General features: G+C 36.0%; 1 pseudogene; it reads right to left on the minus strand.

Moving 5' to 3' along the window:
- Positions 1 to 3,735: 3,735 nt before the first annotated feature.
- On the minus strand, positions 3,736 to 4,403 carry LOC129521092 (platelet-activating factor acetylhydrolase IB subunit alpha2-like; annotated as a pseudogene).
- Between the last annotated feature and the right edge of the window lie 6,446 nt (positions 4,404 to 10,849).

Raw genomic sequence — 10,849 nt, forward strand, 5'->3', positions numbered from 1 at the left:
CATTTGGCAGAAAGCTCTAAATGCCATTATTCATGAGTTCAAAATAGCAAAGGGAAAAATAAAAGAAAATGTCTAATGAAAGTACTAATTGAATTTTCTGGTTCTGAAAATTATTTTCTTGCAACTTTTTCTTTTAAGAAGTGCTTTTTTCCCACTACAACCATAACAAATACAAATAAAAAATACATATTGAGATAAGAAATACATCCAAAATTTTATAGCATTTAGTTTTCTTTCATCATTTTGAGATGCCAATGATTACACATAAAATTATGATATATTTATGGGGCACCTGCGTGTCTCAGTCGGTTAAGCATCTCTTTTTTTTAAGATTTTATTTTATTTTTTTTTAATTTTTTATTTTATTTTATTTATTTATGATAGGCACACAGTGAGAGAGAGAGAGAGGCAGAGACATAGGCAGAGGGAGAAGCAGGCTCCATGCAGGAAGCCTGATGCAGGACTCGATCTCAGGACACCAGGATCGGACCTGACCTGAAAGGCAGATGCTCAACCACTGAGCCACCCAGGTATCCCAGCATCTGATTCTTGATTTCAGCTCACTTCATGATCTCAGGGCTGTGGGATCGAGCAGTGCATTGGGCTCTGGGCTCAGCACAGAGTGTGCTTGAGATTCTCTCCCCCTCTCCTTCTGCCCCTCTTCCTACTTCTCTCTCTCACTCTCTCAATAAATATATAAATACGATCTTAAAAAAAAGATGTATTTATTTTAAATGAACGAGTTACATCATTTAATTCATCCATATTCTTAAAGCTACACTTTTTCATTAAGAAATTTTAGTTTTTTTTTTTTTTTTTTTTTTTATAAATTAATTTTTATTTGTGTTCAATTTACCAACATACAGAATAACACCCAGTGCTCATCCCGTCAAGTGTACCCCTCAGTGCCCGTCACCCATTCACCCCCACCCCCCACCCTCCTCCCCCTCCACCACCCCTAGTTCATTTCCCAGAGTTAGAAGTCTTTATGTTAAGAAATTTTAAATCTGATTTAGAATAATATATGTATTAGAAATTTTTTCATAAAATGTAAAAATGTTTATATTCTACATGGTGTGAACAGTAGTTGTAGGAAGAAAGTGAAAGTTCATGTACTTTAAATTTATTAAGTATTGTTTCAGAATGACTTTGGGCAAGGTGTTTGATACCTTTTCCTCTCTTCTCTCTCCTCCTTCCCCTTCCCTCATCGCCTTTGTTTTTTTCCTATTTCTGAATTGTTCTCAGTAAATTGGCCCCAGAAACTTAACAAATGAAAAACAAACAAAAAACATGGTAAATTGCACAAATTTCTTGATTGTTTTTACTTCTCCGACTCATTTGCGTGGAATCTCTGGAAATTATTTTTTAAATATATATGGAGTTGCCTCAAACATAGTGATATTGGCGCCTGCTTAGAATATCCTTTGGTTTTGTTAAAACTACTGCTCCAATTGCTTAGATTTTTTGTTATAAAGGGGGCACCAAGTTTTCAGTTTAATCACAAAGCACTCTGTGAAAAGTCCTGGTATATCCTCTGTTAGCAACTCTATGTCTTTGAAAATAACTCAGTATCCTTAGAGCACTTCTGCTTTTTCTTTTTTTTTTTTTGAAAGGAAATTTTAATGTAGTAAACATGTTTAGTAAACATGGCATGTCCTTTATGTTGTTAATGAAGACATGATACATTCAAAAATGTATTAAAAATAAATGACAAAAAAAAAAAAAAAAAAACGAGACCAAAAAAATTCCTAGAAGGAGGTTTCACAACAACAACAAAAAAAATCAGCCCAAGTTCTATTCCCCTCAATCAGAAGTGGCTCTTGCAAAAATCAGCAACTCCCCTCCAACACACAAAAGCACTGCCATTTGCCTTGCAAGCAGAACATATGCTTAATTATTGAACTTGAACATTAGGCAGAATTAGTGTAGAGCATATTTTAATAGGTTACTTCAACACCCACCTAGTCCATATTTGTTTGGAGATCTAGTTTATACATATTCCACAGGTATCCTGAACAGTAAACCAGGTTGTCCCATTATTTTTTAAATGGTAGTTCTTTTATTTTGTATAAAATCTTTTTAAAAAACATTTTTATTTATTTATTCATGAGAGACACTGTGAGAGAGAGAGGCAGAGATAGGCTGAGGGAGAAGCAGGGAGCCTGATGTGGAACTCCATCTCGGATTCCGGGATCACGCCCTGGGCTAGGCAGATGCTCAAACACTGAGCCACCCGGGCATCCCAAAATGGTAATTTTTACAGATCAAGCAAACCATTTAGATTATAAAGATCTCTTAAAACAAATTTTAGATGAAAATACATTAAGGAGAAACCCTGAAAGTTAAACAAATCTAGTTCTTTTTTACTAAAATGGTGGGATGAAGGTAGAATGTCTATTCTGAAGAGCAGCTCCTTTTGATTCCCCATGAAAAATAGGCCAAATTTGTCTGAACTGATATAAATTAAAAACTAAGTCAATAAAAAACAAAACATATACCTTAAGGTACTATAAAACTTGACATATGTCAGGGCTTATGGAATGGGAAATAGAATTCAGACTTTTTTTCTCAAAAAGGAAACCTACACATTTTAAGGGAAAAACAAAACAACAGAACTCTAAATATGGATAGCTCTATGCACAGAACACCACACAAGAATTAATTACACAATCAGTAATATCATCATGAGAGTAACTGTCTGAGGACTTCAATTTTCAGCAACAGAGCTCCTAAGTTAAAAATGTGTTAAAAGCTGATAATGTCAACAAGGACAAAAAACAAAAACAAAAACAAAAACAAAAAGAGATGGAGGATGAGGGGAAATAGGGAGGAAAAGCTGTATGCATAGGTTAATTACAAGTATTCAGCAGCATAAAAATAATACGATTCCATAGTCTCCCAAATGGGCTTCTCTCCAAGCCCCTCCCCCACTTTCTTTCACTGCCAGACATGGGAGACTAAGAAAGTGGGCAAATTCATTTGTAACTATAACCTCTCCCATATTTGAAATGACATGTATGTTCAATCTAATGCTACATGTTAAGAAACTGTTGTGATACACATGAATAAAGCAAAATAAAAACAAAAGCCTAAACCATGAGCTTTAATAACTGGAAAGACCATCTGTTTTAAAGCCAACTAGGGGGCAGTCCGGGTGGCTCAGCGGTTTAGGGCTGCATTCAGCCCAGGGCCTGATCCTGGAGACCTGGGATCGAGTCCCAAGTCGAGCTCCCTGCGTGGAGCCTGCTTCTCCCTCTGCCTGTGTCTCTGCCTCTCTCTCTCTCTCTCTCTCTCTGTGTCTCTCATGAATAAATAAATAAAATCTTTAAAAAAAAATAAAGCCAACTAGGTGTGATCCTAATCATTACTGTATATGACATGATTTATAGAAACAAAGGCCAAGAAAAATATCTTTATTTTGTCCAGTACTTAGGCTTGTTGTTCTAGGGAAAACAGTGATAATTCAATGAATGTGTCACACATATAACTGGAAAAAAGTCCCCTTCTGGTTTCAAACGAATTTAAACAACTATCTTCCTTGACTAATTTTTCTCCTGTGTCAGACAAATCTTGTTGGGGCAAGACCAGTTTAAAACCCTCTTGCCCTTCAAACACTAGATATGAACATCCAGGAACATCCTACAATGCAAAGTGCCTTAAGAGAAGGATTCTGTAGGACCAGTGATATAATTGATCTGAAGAAGCCTGAATGCTATTAACATTGATGGGAGCCAGTCAGGCAGTGGTGGGTTGTTTCTCCTCAGTTGTTTCCTCCAACAGCAGCATGATGAGTTCATGCAGGAGTTTGTAGATCCTTGAGTAAACCCATGCTGTGGGATGCGAAAATGCAATGTGTCATGGCAGGAGAGGGCACCCTCCGCGTGCAGGAAGTCCCCATCTGTATCCAGTGCTGAACATTAGCAAGCTTCAGCAGGGAACCCTTTACAAGTTGGTTTGCCTCAGAGGGTTGGGCTTCTTACCTCGAGGAAACAAACCCAGTACAATGATTTTGGCCTGTGGCTACCTTGCGTTGATAAATTGTATGATGGCCTAATTCTATTTGCTACTTCTGCTGTGTTTTTATGGTTGTTTCTTTCTTCCCAGACAAAAATGACCTCAAGTTTAATATTCTCCATTTCTCCATCCTTTAGTCTGCATGAAACAAGTCTCGTCGCATCTGCTCCAATTCCAAAATTCCATGCACAAAGTGGGGAAAAAAAGCTCTCACCATATCCCATATTGCTGCATTAACTGTACCATGGAGTCACCCACAAATAGTACATCAGGCTTATTGTCTTTACATCCAGGACAAATCTGTTGTGCTGAGACATACATTTGTCATCTCTTTAAATGTTGTCCGCTGCATGTAAAGTAGCTGGTAGGTTTGAGTCCCCTTGGCTCATTACGCACTCAGGCAGAGGATGCAAGTGGGCCCCAAGCAGCTGTGGCATCCTCAGGTGGCACATCTGTACCTCACTCAGTCCCATTGGCCAGGCTCCAGCATGTCCCTCCTCAGACCCCAGCACCAGCAGCAGCCGCTTCTCTTCCTGTCTTGACCATGACAGCTAAGACAACTTTTCTTGGACCTCTTTTGCAAATATGCTTCTTTAAATGCTTTAAGTTGCTTTATTCATTTATTTTTTCTAAGATCCAGCAGAGTGCTAGTGGGTGTGTTTTAGAGGATCTAATGACTAAGACTCAACTAATTTATCTGACTTACAGAGATAAGTATGAGTATTTGGCCGGGTTGCACAGGAAGTACAGATAATTGATCCATTGCTGGTAATTACATTTTACAAGAAAATAAACTGACTATATGTTATAAAAAGAAAAATGTCTCAGTACATAGTTTAACATCTATTTTACCTTTCTCATTCTAACTCAGGTTGTATATCTTTTAACAGATTAAGAAATTCTCTAGAAAGCATTTATTATTTAAGGCATCTGGGTGGCTCATTGTTTGAACATCTGCCTTTGGCTCCTGTTGTGATCCTTGGGTCCTGGGATCAAGTCCCGCATCAGGCTCCCCACAGGGAGCCTGCTTCTCCCTCTGCCTATGTTTCTACCTCTCTCTGTGTGTCCCTCATGAAGATAAATAAAAGTTTTTTTTAAAAAAAGAAGAAGAAGAATTCATTAGCATTACTTCACTAACAGAAACACACAATTCGAGTGACCTATTTTGTGGTAAGTCCATGAAGATCAAACAAACAAATGAACAAATAAAAATAAATAAGTTCATATGCCATCTACCAGAAGAAACAGACATGTGAAGACCTTGCAATAAGTGCAATTAATGCTGTGAAGCAAAGTACACTTACTTTGCTTAGGCAAAGGAAACATAAGTCAAGGAATAGAGATGGATAAGTGCAATTCTTTTTTTTTCCAGATGCAGTTCCTTCTCAAGAAAACTATGAGCTTTTGCTGCAATTAAAACATATGGAAGAAATTGCAACTAAAATCTGGAAGGAAGTTTACTGCCAGAGAGTGGAAGATCTTGAATGCGATGTAAAGGAGTTTGGGTTATAACAGATCTACAAGTTTGGTAAGAAGAGTGGTATGACCAAATATTAGTTTTACAAAGTAAAGTCTGGCTAGCATGGGGAATGTGGTTTAGAGTAAAAACTAAATCAAAAAGACTAGTTCTACAAGCTTGGATGAGAGACAGTTGAAACTGGTATAGGGCAGTAGTAATGTATATTTTGTAATAAAATACTTGGATTCTTCATGTAGTACTGGGTTAAGTGAAAAGAGAAGAAAGAGAGTTGGTGAAAAAGAAGGCAAAAGCTGGGGCTTATTTACAATACAAGAAAATCCAGGGGGTGGAGTGAAAATCAGAAGAGAAGAGAGAAGTAAGTAAAGGGAAAGTGGGAAATAACAATTTATACCTCTCTGCTATCAAAAAAATTATTTAGAACCACAGACATTTTTTTTTCTGAAACAAATACTTCCAATTGTTTGCCCTATGGGATGTTTTCACCATACACACTTAGTTAAAATGTAAGCTTTTAGGGACGATAGCATACAACATTGCTTCCAGAAGCTTTAAAGTCTAACAGCTGAAATGTTTTCCTGAATTCAGTCCTTTTTCTTTTTTTTTAATCCCTGACCATACCATTAAGCAGTACTGTAAAATTGGTTTTGTTATTAGCCTAAGGCTTCTAGTAAGCACTTTTAGTTTTTTAAAGGGTGAATATCACAGACCCTTATGCCCTAAGTAATTGAGATATCAGTATAGACTTAATTTTATTCATGGAGATTTACATTCAATTTCCATTAACCTTAATAGGAAGCCATTACCTAACTGGTATGGGTTATTGGTAATTCAAAATAATTCAAGATAGACTTACTTCATTTGATATTTTTTGTTACAAATGTCAACAACTTCCATTTAAAACTAAGTATGCATCATGTTATCTACTCCTAGGCAATTCTGCACATGGGCAAAACTAATCATTTTATAGGAAATTAAATATTAAAAGCATTGCATCCTCCAAGACTGTTGAAGTATCCTTTAAAAAATACTCAGTCCTAATAATTATTTTAAGAAGTGTCTAATAACTTGGAAAGTTATCTCAGAGAAAATTTCTTCTTGATGTCAGATTCAAACAGCAAAACAAAACCACACAAAACATCAGGACATGCCAAACATAAGATACAAAGCTTTGCTGTTAATATTAGGTTTTTAAAATGTATTTGGGAATTTGTATAATTTGGATGATGGGATTACATAAAGGCCAATATATAAGATTGGGAAACAGAAACAAATTAATTTGAATTTAGTTTATAGGTAAAATATTAAAATTAAAAATTAAGTGATTATATATGAATATGTGTACATATATGAATTAATAAGAATGTCAGTTCATGCCCATCTACAATTAAGGTGGTTATAGAAAACACACACACACACACACACACACACACACACGAATCATTATGATAATATCATCCATAAATTCTTCTTTGACATTTATATTTGTGTATTGATTTTTTTTAAATTTGTGTATTTAAACAGCATTTCTAGTTATGTGTTTTCTATGTATTTGGAGCACAATTTATTATGGGATAATCAATAAAAATATATTCCACCTTTTATTTGCCACATTTTCCATATAGTAAAATTAGGATAATATGAGCTAAAATTCTCTATTCCTAGAAAGAGTTAAAAGATATTTGCATAATGAATGCTAAAATACAACTAGTTGACTATACGTACAAATCAAATTTCCAAAATTTAATGTTATAAGTTTTAATGTTATAGTAGAAATATATTAAATTGCTTAGACTATTGTTGTAACTGTTTTCCAAGGACAGCTTTATAAAAAGTCAATGAATGGGCCTAATATTTAGTGGTTTGAAATGAAGTAAGCCTGGTTCTGCTAGTCTTTTTGTTTTTGATATCTAACCTGTGATTAAAGTAAGAGGTAGAGAAACAGAAGGGATTTCAGTCTTCTGAGCCAATGTTTTCCAATGTCTGTATCATTGGGGATTTTGTTTAAATGTGTATCTGATTCTGTAGGTCTGGAGTGAAGGATCTAAGACTACCTTTCTATTAACCTCCTAAATAATGCCAATATCGATACTCTAAGGACCATACTTTGGGTAGCAAGTCCATTTCTCCTGATTTTCCCAATTAGAAAATAAGCTCAAGGAACTCTTTGATCCCCAAAGATCATAAAACTGATCATGGGCAGAACCCAAACTATATAGTTATTGTTACTCTATTAGTGACTTATAAATATTCTTTATGTTTCTAAAATTGATTATATTATTCTCTTTTGTCACAGAATTTATATTTTAGTTTAATTTAATTCAGTACTACATCACTGTAGTGACATTTTCTAACAAGTTATTGATAGTAGAAGGGGAACCCTGAATTAGGCAGACCATTGATATCCCTTAGGAGAAATGAAAATAAACCTAAACCAGTATTGGAAGCAAGAGTGGCCTATAATAAGAATATAATACCTTATGTGTGTCAGTGGTATTGATAATTTGATATGGAAGTACTGCATTGTGCTCTTAATTTTGGTATGATGATTCAATTTGATTGGCACAAAAAATTCATTTGAATCTAATCTTTAAACCTTTGTACATATTTCCCCCCGTGAGTTTAGTCAAGCATGCCAAATCATTGCAGCAGAGTTCTCAACTGGTATAGAGATTTTCTTTACCATGTATGATGAAGTTCATTATAAACTGGAGTAAGGTTACTGCCAGGTCCATCTGCTTGCTTTAAACTGGAATGAGAAAGCATAGATAGTTGATTTGTATTGATGTAATCCCTAATTTGATTATGTTTCAATCATTCCAAAAAACTTTTAAAATGTGTTGCAGAATAAAGTTGGGATGATTACACATTGTCTTCCACTAATAATAGGTATAAATTCAGCACATTTTAAAAGCCTACATGAGTGTATCACTTTACAAGAGTGATATTGATAGTACCTACAGTGATGCATTTCAAGGAGAAAACAAACAGTGAGATAAATGGAAATACAACTATTTTTTGAATAGACTCCTTCTTAGGGAAAATTTCCACTCATATTTACAAGCTTTTAAGGTAAAAAGTAACCTAGCAGTCAGAAATAATCAGTGCTCTCAAGTAGCTGGCATTTTGTCAAGTGGGTTTATTCATATACTTGTTAGTTTCTAAGTAATGTTAGCTAGCTCAAAGGGAAAGATCTGGTCATGGTGTCTCCTAAAGCATCTGTTTTCACACTTGGAGGGGAGACAGAGGCACATGGCTGACAATAACTAAAAATGAAAAAAAAAGAGAGAGAGAAAACAAAACAAACAAAAACCTGTGTTTTCAAGGCCTCTTCTATATCCCACTTTAGACTGCTATGGGCTCTGTACTTGGTCCAGTTCTCCCCAAAAACACCCAGCTCTGGGACTTTTCATACTCTCTTCCCCCATGAGAAGTAAGAACACTTGTCCTTTATCTTCCCAACTTGATCTCCTGTTGACAGAGCAGTGTGTATCATTGCATTGGTGATTAACACTTCCACTTGTTTATCAATGACTCATGAATTATGGAATGTATGGTTTTGATAATGACACAAAGTGCTGGATTTAAAGAATTTGATCTGTTACTCCATTCATTCAACACATTTATACTGTGATCTTAAGATAGTCAATACTGCTTTGCAGGACTAAATTACAGAGGTATAAATGACATTTCGTACCCCTTATAACTTAGAAAATAATAATAAACACAGAAATTTCAGGCATCTTAAAAATCCTTTGGGTGTGCAATGTTATGTATTTTATTTTGATATATTTTGGCATCTATAAATTAAAATACACAATCAACTCTAAGTTGTGCCTATATATAAGACTGCGTCTGTCAATCCCATTTACAATTGCACCCAAAAGCATAAGATACCTAGGAATAAACCTAACCAAAGAGGTAAAGGATGTATACCCTAAAAACTATAGAACACTTCTGAAAGAAATTGAGGAAGACACAGAGATGAAAAATATTCCATGCTCATGGATTGGCAGAATTAATATTGTGAAAATGTCAATGCTACCCAGGGCAATTTACACGTTTAATGCAATCCCTATCAAAATACCATGGACTTTCTTCAGAGAGTTAGAACAAATTATTTTAAGATTTGTGTGGAAGCAGGAAAGACCCCAAGTAGCCAGGGGAATTTTAAAAAAGAAAACCACAGCTGGGGGCATCACAATGCCAGATTTCAGGTTGTACTACAAAGCTGTGGTCATCAAGACAGTGTGGTACTGGCACAAAAACAGACACATAGATCAATGGAACAGAATAGAGAACCCAGAAGTGGACCCTGAACTTTATGGTCAACTAATATTCGATAAAGGAGGAAAGACGATCCACTGGAAGAAAGACAGTCTCTTGAATAGATGGAGCTGGGAAAATTGGACATCCACATGCAGAAGAATGAAACTAGACCACTCTCTTGCACCATACACAAAGATAAACTCAAAATGGATGAAAGATCTAAATGTGAGACAAGATTCCATCAAAATCCTAGAGGAGAACACAGGCAACACCCTTTCTGAACTTGGCCACAGTAACTTCTTGCAAGATACATCCACGAAGGCAAAAAAAAACAAAAGCAAAAATGAACTATTGGGACTTCATCAAGATAAGAAGCTTTTGCACAGCAAAGGATACAGTCAACAAAACTAAAAGACAACCTACAGAATGGGAGAAGATATTTGCAAATGACGTATCAGATAAAGGGCTAGTTTCCAAGATCTATAAAGAACTTCTTAAACTCAACACCAAAAAAACAAACAATCTTATCATGAAATGGGCAAAAGACATGAAGAGAAATCTCACAGAGGAAGACATAGACATGGCCAACATGCACATGAGAAAATGCTCGGCATCACTTGCCATCAGGGAAATACAAATCAAAGCCACAATGAGATACCACCTCACACCAGTGAGAATGGGGAAAATTAACAAGGCAGGAAACCACAAATGTTGGAGAGGATGCAGAGAAAAGGGAACCCTCTTACACTGTTGGTGGGAATGTGAACTGGTGCAGCCACTCTGGAAAACTGTGTGGAGGTTCCTCAAAGAGTTAAAAATAGACCTGCCCTAGGACCCAGCAACTGCACTGCTGGGGATTTACCCCAAAGATACAGATGCAATGAAACGCCGGGACACCTGCACCCTGATGTTTCTAGCAGCAATGTCCACAATAGCCAAACTGTGGAAGGAGCCTCGGTGTCCATCGAAAGATGAATGGATAAAGAAGATGTGGTTTATGTATACAATGGAATATTACTCAGCCATTAGAAACGACAAATACCCACCATTTACTTCGATGTGGATGGAACTGGAGGGTATTATGCTGAG

Source organism: Nyctereutes procyonoides, unplaced genomic scaffold, assembly GCF_905146905.1.
Source record: "Nyctereutes procyonoides isolate TBG_1078 unplaced genomic scaffold, NYPRO_anot_genome, whole genome shotgun sequence".
Lineage (NCBI taxonomy): Eukaryota > Metazoa > Chordata > Mammalia > Carnivora > Canidae > Nyctereutes > Nyctereutes procyonoides.